General features: G+C 36.9%; 1 long non-coding RNA gene across 1 annotated transcript; it reads left to right on the forward strand.

Moving 5' to 3' along the window:
• The first annotated feature begins 901 nt into the window (after positions 1-901).
• Positions 902-1,272, forward strand: LOC129751700 (uncharacterized). Its single transcript, XR_008738782.1, has 2 exons — positions 902-969; positions 1,039-1,272. It is a non-coding gene; the product is annotated as an uncharacterized LOC129751700 (long non-coding RNA).
• Positions 1,273-7,756: the final 6,484 nt, after the last annotated feature.

Below are 7,756 nucleotides of genomic sequence, written 5' to 3' on the forward strand. Positions count from 1 at the left end.
CTTTTTCCTCATACTTTGTTCAATATCTCACACATACATTTAAATTTCGTTAAAACAAATACCATGGACTTATTCCTTCAAATCACTAGAATACTTTTATCATTGAAAAATATATACGCGTTTCCGAGATATTTGGATTTTGATAAGTTTTGTTTTTAATCAAAACTATGCATTAAAGGGTTGAATAAATTGTGAATTGAATTATGCATTTAACAGCTCTAGTCAGCATTTTCATTTCCGATCAGTTGAATAATTCTTTCGCAATGTTTGCACGTGATGGATTGACAATTATTGTTCAAATATATCAGACATATTTAATGGTTATTTGAAGGTACGTTACAGTTTCTTTGTATGTTTAAAATATAAAGTGTTCTCTGGGACAGCATATGAAAAAAAATGATTCTTAGGGCCACCCGTAAAGAATTACCCCGGGACACATTGACTTTGAGACTGGTATGTAAAAACTACACGGAAAATAATAAAAAGGTAAAATTTACCGGCAAGGTACACGCTCGTGGAAGTCGAAAAATAACTTTTACCATTTTGAGTTGAAACTCACCCCACAGTGAGCTAAAGTAAATTGAGCTGGATAAAATGCCCCCTTATTCTGCGCCGCGCGTGAGGTGACGATAGTCGAGTCGAGTCGGAGTCACGTGAGTCTTGTCACCTTATTCTCGAAGCCGATGTGACAGAGCATATGATTTGTGCCTCACGGTGACTACTAGATTAGGATAAGAACTCAAAAAGTTCATTTTAAAAGACGTTTCTCACCTAAAGCGATTACTGGAATCGGGTGACTCGACTATCGTCACCTCACGCGCGGCGCAGAATAAGGGGGATGGTATAATTCACCGAGGAAGAAGAAGAATCCAAAAAAGGTAAAACTGTTTATTGAGGTTTAGCTGTTTCGTAATTCAGGAACAAGTTTTGCTTCGTGTCCAATATTTATGTGAAAATCAAAACAGAATGGTAAGTGTTTTTTTTTAGATATCATTTAGTTGTGCTGGTTCCAGTCATAATACTTTACTTTCGTTTCAGATCGGCCACAAAGCTTCAAGGTGTATTCCACGTAATCCTCCAGATATCATTCCGGAAAAGCCGAACCTGACCGGATTAGTCGAACGGAAAGGGGCATGAATGTTTCAACGCAATGTAGGAGGATTCAGTGGGCATGGTGAGTCGGAAGAACGCGAAGCTAAATTGCCACGAGCCGGGTGAAGGCAAAACTTGCCTCATGGTGATACATTTCTTAAATAAATACCCAATTTTGAATGATTTTTTTTCTTATTCTCATTAATGAAACTAATCGAACCAACTAGCATTAACCTTTTAAATCAGTTAATTTGAAAACGGTGCTATTTACTATTTTGCTAGGTAAATGCGAAGAAGGTAAAATTTACCTTTTTATTTTCTTATTTTAATATCCAAAAAAACTTTTAAAAAATTATCCAAGTTCATGGCCTTAACCGGTTGAAAGCAGCTTCTGTTTGCTTAATTTACTGCATTCTTTATTTACGAGTTGTTAAAGATTCTTCTTAATGTAGGCGTCTTACCTCCAGTTCCTCTACATACACAGTTTAAATTTCTGGCTAAAGCGATAAGAATTTTACGAATTGGACGATATTTGACACCTTATTTGCACATACTGAAGGAATACAAAGAGCGCAAGTTTAGTCTGGCAACGAATCGCCCTACAAAATCAATTATGCTATTTAGTTTGCTGCTCAATCCATTTTTTTTAATATGATTCAGTAGCACAATAAGTTGATCGAATAAATCGGAAGGAATTGTTGAATTTACACAGTTTTTCGTTGGTTCCTAAAGCTTAGTGCATTTAGAAATGGGACTGTAACGAATGCGTGTATTTCAAAAACTATTCGTTTGATCGAAATATTTTCTATGAAGCAAGTAAAGGTAATCTTATGGTTATTAATGAAAAAAATGTCTACTTTATGCATGGTATGTATCTATCATTAACCGGTGCACACTTTTTTCAGTCATGATATTGATCAGTTTTTCCATCTTAGACTTCGTCTAATCTTTTTTTTGGAGGCTGCATACTCTTCCTTCAATTTCTGTTAGTTTTTGGTTCAATACTTCTCTTTTTGAAGAAATTAAGGGAAATTAAGTGGACACAGATCAAAATTAACAAAACTGGTTTATTTTGAAGACATTCAAAAGCATTTAAAATAGAATTTCTGCTGGACAAATTTATATATTACGAAGTATAACCATCATGAGATTTAACTTAAATAATAATCGGTTAGAAAATCTTAGTTATCTTGGCAATGGCACACTTACGAATGCGTGTATATCAAAAACCATTTGTTTGATCAAAATACTTTCTATAAGGGAAATGAGGGTAAATTTGAAAAAAAAATATTTATCGTTTTTTTGAAAGAAAAATGTCTTCTTCATTTTTGGTACCTCCCATCGGCCGGCGCACACTTTTTTCAGTCATGATATCGATCAGTTTTTCAAACTTAAACCTCGTCTTATCTGTAGTTTAGATGACTACATCCACCTTCTTCAATTTCTGCTACTTTTTGGTCCAATAATTCTCTTTTAAAAGTAACTGTGAGCAATTAAGTGGCAAGCTGTTTCGAAATCAATGGAACTCAAGTATTTTTCAGTCATTTTAAAGCGTTTTAGTGGAATTTCTGGAGGCAAAATCTGTCAATAACGAAGTAAAACCATCATCAGATTGAACTTTAAACATAATCGGTTAGTTTAGATAGAAGGTTCCGAAGGGTATTTACAAGATTACTTTTTTAAGGCCTTTAAAAACAGCGAAAACCAAAGTTTTCGTTTGATAAGTGTTTTTTTTTTCGACAGGAGCAGAATTCTAGCAAATCATGATATTTTTTACAAAACAACCACTAAATACATACTTTAATATTATGGACCTTGCCACGAACAGACATGGTAGAGGATTCAAACGCTGGAATTTGTTTGAAAAGGGGTTTTTCATAAGTTTTGTCGTTCATCAGAAATCATCTGTTGCGTAGCCTAGGTACCGGCTATACAGATTACGAGCTCTGAAACTAACAAAAAAATGTTGTTTGAAGTTAGGTTTGAATGACTCATGACTAGGCAACACTTCCAGCTTATCGAAGTTAAAAACAATCTGGACATTTCAGCGATCTACACTTAGATTTTTGCTTATTCAAAATTAAATATGCTGGTATTGGACTTGACTTCCCTGATGACACCTAATCGTAGTTGCCGATCCTGTGCTTCACTCCAATGCTTGATTTGAACGTTGTGGACATGTTTGACAGTGTTTGCATACATTTTCACTAATCAAACACAATAACTCTTTAAATAAACAACGGTTTTGTCAGCTATCCACTTGTATAATGACGGATTTTGAAGAAAACTGTGCAAATTATTTTTTTTCTTTTTCTCTAACATCGTAAATATCTCAAAAACACGTAAAATTTAAATTTTGACAAAAATAGGTCTGAAAGTACTTTTTACAGGCAGCAAAATGCTGCAAAAATTTTGAATGACCGATTATTAGTAAACGAGCTGTAAACAAAAGAAAGTGTCCCATTTCTTGAAGAACTAAGCTTTATAGATTACTAGCTGGCCCGGTAAACTTGTTTTTCCTTTGAATAAATAAATCGTAATAATTGTTTTGTTTCATCCACACGTCCTTAACATCATCGTGCTCGCGAATCGAATTTTTTGAAAATCGTACTAAATTGTACGGCTTTTCCATTTAAAGTTGATTTAGTATGGGGACCCCCCCCCCCCCCTCCATAAAAAGTGAGATTCTTGAAACTATTATACAAACCATCTCTGACCCAAAAAACCCGCGGATACCAAATTTTACATCATTCCCACCAACCGTTTATACGTGATGTTATTACAAAGAAAACGCTTCTATTTTTATATATAAGATTTTTTGTACTCAAAAATGTATGGTAGCCCCTTTATATCTGTCCGCTGAAAAAAGATGGGTCTTCAATTTATAATAGAAACATTTCTCGTATCCAAATACCCTCACATGCCAAACATGGTTCAAATTTACTCGATAAGATCTCCAGTTATACTGAAAATTGTAAGGGAGACCTCCCTCCCCCTTTCATCCACCTTTTTGAAGGATTAAGGGATACCAAATATTTAAAGGAGCATTTCTCGTACCCAAATATCGTTCCATGCCAAATTTGGTTACATTTGCTGTTGTAGTTCTTGAGTTATGCAATAAAAATTGTATGGAACTTCCCTCCCTCTTTCCGTTCTCTCCGCTGGAAGAAGGAAGGGGTCTCAAACAATCATTAGAAAATGTCACGTTCCCAAATATCCGCCCATGCCCAATTTGATTCCATATGCTTGATTAGTATTTGAGTTATTGAAAAATTAAAAAGAGGGCCCCTCCCCCTTTATATCTCCCTACTGAAAAGAAGGAGGTGTTTCAAATAATCATAGAAATATTTTTCGTATCCAAATACCTTCCCATGACAAATTTTGTTCTATTTGCTTTATAAGTTTTTGAGTTATGTAAAAAAATATTAAAGAGGCCCCTCCCTCTTTCTACTGCAAAAAGGGAGGGGTCTCAAATAATCATTGAAATATTTTTCGTATCAAAATACCTTCCCATGCCAAATTTGGATCCAATATATTGAATAGTTTTTGAGTTACATGAAAAATTGTAAGGTAGCCCCCTCCCCCCTTTCTACCACCCCACTGAGAGGAGGGAGGGGTACCTTATATTCATTGAAATATTCTCCATTCCCAAATACCACCCCATGCCAAATTTGATACCATTTGCTCGATTGGTTCTCGAGTTATGCAACAAAATGTCTTTTGTTTGGGAGGCCCCTCTCCCCTTCATGTTAGAGGAAGGGGTCCCAATCTATAATAGGAACCTTCCCCGGCCTCCAATACCCCCACCTACCAAGTTTCACGTAAATCGGTTCAGTAGTTTCTGAGTCTATAGGAAACAGACAGACAGACAGACAGAAATTCATTTTTATATATATAGATATAAAGCAATTTCTGTATGTTTGTTTGTTTGTTTGTTTGTTTGTCCTCTATAGACTCAGCCGTCTTAAGAGCTAGAGGTCTGAAATTTGACATGGACCAGGAATGATGAAAAATGTTTTCAGATTTTCGGATGACCCCTTCTTTAGGGGGTCGTCCTTACAAGACCAATATTGTTTTCGCGATATTGACGTTACTTTTCGTCGGATTGTGTTGAAAATTTGCACATGATTGATTTGAAAGACGAACAATTGATTTGAGGTGTCACATTTTGGGTAAGGGGTCAGCCAGAGGGGTCGTCCATATTAACTGTTCGCTGTTTTCGCGATATTGACGTTATTATACATCGTATTCAGATGAAAATTGGTACACGATAGTTTTGCGTGACATGCAATCGATTTGAGGTATCAAATTCAGTTTAAGGGGCCGTCAAAAGGGGTCGTCCATATCAACTTTTAAATATTTTAGTGATATTGACGTTTTTATACATCGGATTGGGATGAAAATTTGCACATAGGAGTTATTAGGGACAAACAATTGATTTCACTTATCCAAATTAAAAACAGGGGACGGCCATATTAACTATCCACTGTTAATGCGATATTGTCGTTACATTACATCGGATTTAGATGAAAGTTGATACCCAAGAATTTTAATGGACCAGCGATGGATTTCAGGTATTAAATTCAGTTTAAAGAGCCGGCAAAGGGGGTCGTCCATATTAACCTTTCCATATTTTTGCAATATCGTCGTTACTTTACATCGGATTGGGATGAAAATTTGCACACGGTAGTTTTCGAGGACGGACAATCGATTTCAGATGTCTAATGTTTTTCTAGGGGTCGACTAAAGGGATCGTCTATATTAATTAATTTTTCATTGTTTTCAGCAATGTTGACGTTTTAATGCAATGGATTGCTTTGAAAATTTGCACACGAGAGTTTTGAGGGAAGGGCAATCAATTTCAGATATCTAAGATTGTATAAGAGGACACCGAAAGGGGTTTAACTTTTAGACAATAATTGTTGTGCAACGATCGAGTCGAAATTTATACACGAGGGTTTTTTGGCACGGTCAATTGATTCCTGATTTCAAGTTTAGTAGTAGACGACAGAAAAAGTGATTGTCCAATATTTTTGCAATTATTACACAATGAATTCGGAAGTACTTCAGGAAAATGCTGCGGGTTTTCGTTCAACAAAGCGGTGTTGAAATACTGATCTTTTTAAATTTATCTATTTGAATAAAAAAAATGCACCAAATGGCTGCAAAATGTCTATTGTCACAGGAATCAGCATATTCTCAATGAGTTTTTTTTATTACATAAAAAAAAACGATAAGTATGGTTCTGAAAGCTTTTTCAGAAAAATAGTTCCACGCATGTCGGAAATTTCCGGAAATGAAACTGACTTTCAGGAATCAGGAGTTCCCGGATTTTTCAAATTTCCTGGACAGACACTCTAGTTGCCAGCGATAATGTTTTATGATTCTCTCATTGGTTAACTCTACAAATTCAACATATGCTTTATAGTTATCTAGTTGCACTGAGCTGATCACAGAGAGACCATAAAAGCTGTTTTTTCGCTTGAAGAACGCGCAAGAGAACAAACTGAGCGAAATCGTCTTCAGAATCTGTAAGCATGGAGAACTTTTTGGCATATCCGATTAAAACCGATTTCAAGTAACAATTTTTACGATCTTTCACATGTTTTGTAGAAATTACGATTCGCAGTAAAGTTGTTAACGACTTGAGCTATAATTTCTAACACTATTTCATGTTTGCTGGGAACTAATGTTTTTTGCAAGCTTATGATTAGTTTTAGAGGTGCTTATAAACGTTGGCCAACAAAACCTAATGTTAGTTTTAAGGTAGCTCTGCTAAAGCTTAGAATTTTAAATGATCGTTTAAAGCGTTTTGAATTTTAAATTAGCTTTATTTATTTAATTTATTTAATGATCCCGCGCCGATCCTCCGGTGCATAGGGCCGTGGTAAAAGACCTCCACTGTTGACGATCCGGAGCCAGCGTCTTCACCTGGTCCCAGTCAAGATTCTCGTCGACAGTTCGGATTTCAGCGGCTAGGCTTCGCCGCCACGAATTTCTGGGTCTGCCTCTTCTTCGATGACCTTCTGGATTCCAATCTAGCGCCTCTCTGCAAATCTCGTTTTCATCTCTTCGCAGCATGTGCCCAATCCATCTCCACTTACGTTCCCGAATCTCGATTTCTAGCGCCTTTTGATGACACCGGCGATGTAGTTCCTCATTCGAGATCCAGTTGCCAGGCCACCAAGCGCGGATGATATTCCGCAGGCAGCGGTTTACAAATACTTGAAGTTTTCGCGTCGTCACCGCATATGTGCACCAAGTTTCGCACCCGTACAGCAATACGGATTTGACGTTTGAGTTGAAGATTCGGATTTATGTTCGTAGAGAGATCTGGCGTGACCGCCAGATGTTTCGGAGACTCGCAAACGCAAATCGGGCCTTTCTGATCCGTGTTTCGATGTCTTTTCTGGTACCACCATCAGGCGTTATCTGACTACCAAGATACTGGAAGCACTCCACTTTCTCAACTTGTTGCCCAGCTACCATGAAACTGGAGGGATTTCCTGTGTTGATCTCCATCGACTTGGTCTTTCCGACATTGACTTTGAGACCTGCTGCCTTGGAACTTTCGGTGAGGTCGTCGAGTTTGCTCTGCATATCTGGTTGTGTTTGGGCCAGGTCAAGGTCGTTCAGTTGCTCCATTGTTGAAGGATTCCACGGC

The sequence above is a fragment of the Uranotaenia lowii genome, chromosome 3 (genome assembly GCF_029784155.1).
Source record: "Uranotaenia lowii strain MFRU-FL chromosome 3, ASM2978415v1, whole genome shotgun sequence".
Taxonomy (NCBI): Eukaryota; Metazoa; Arthropoda; class Insecta; order Diptera; family Culicidae; genus Uranotaenia; species Uranotaenia lowii.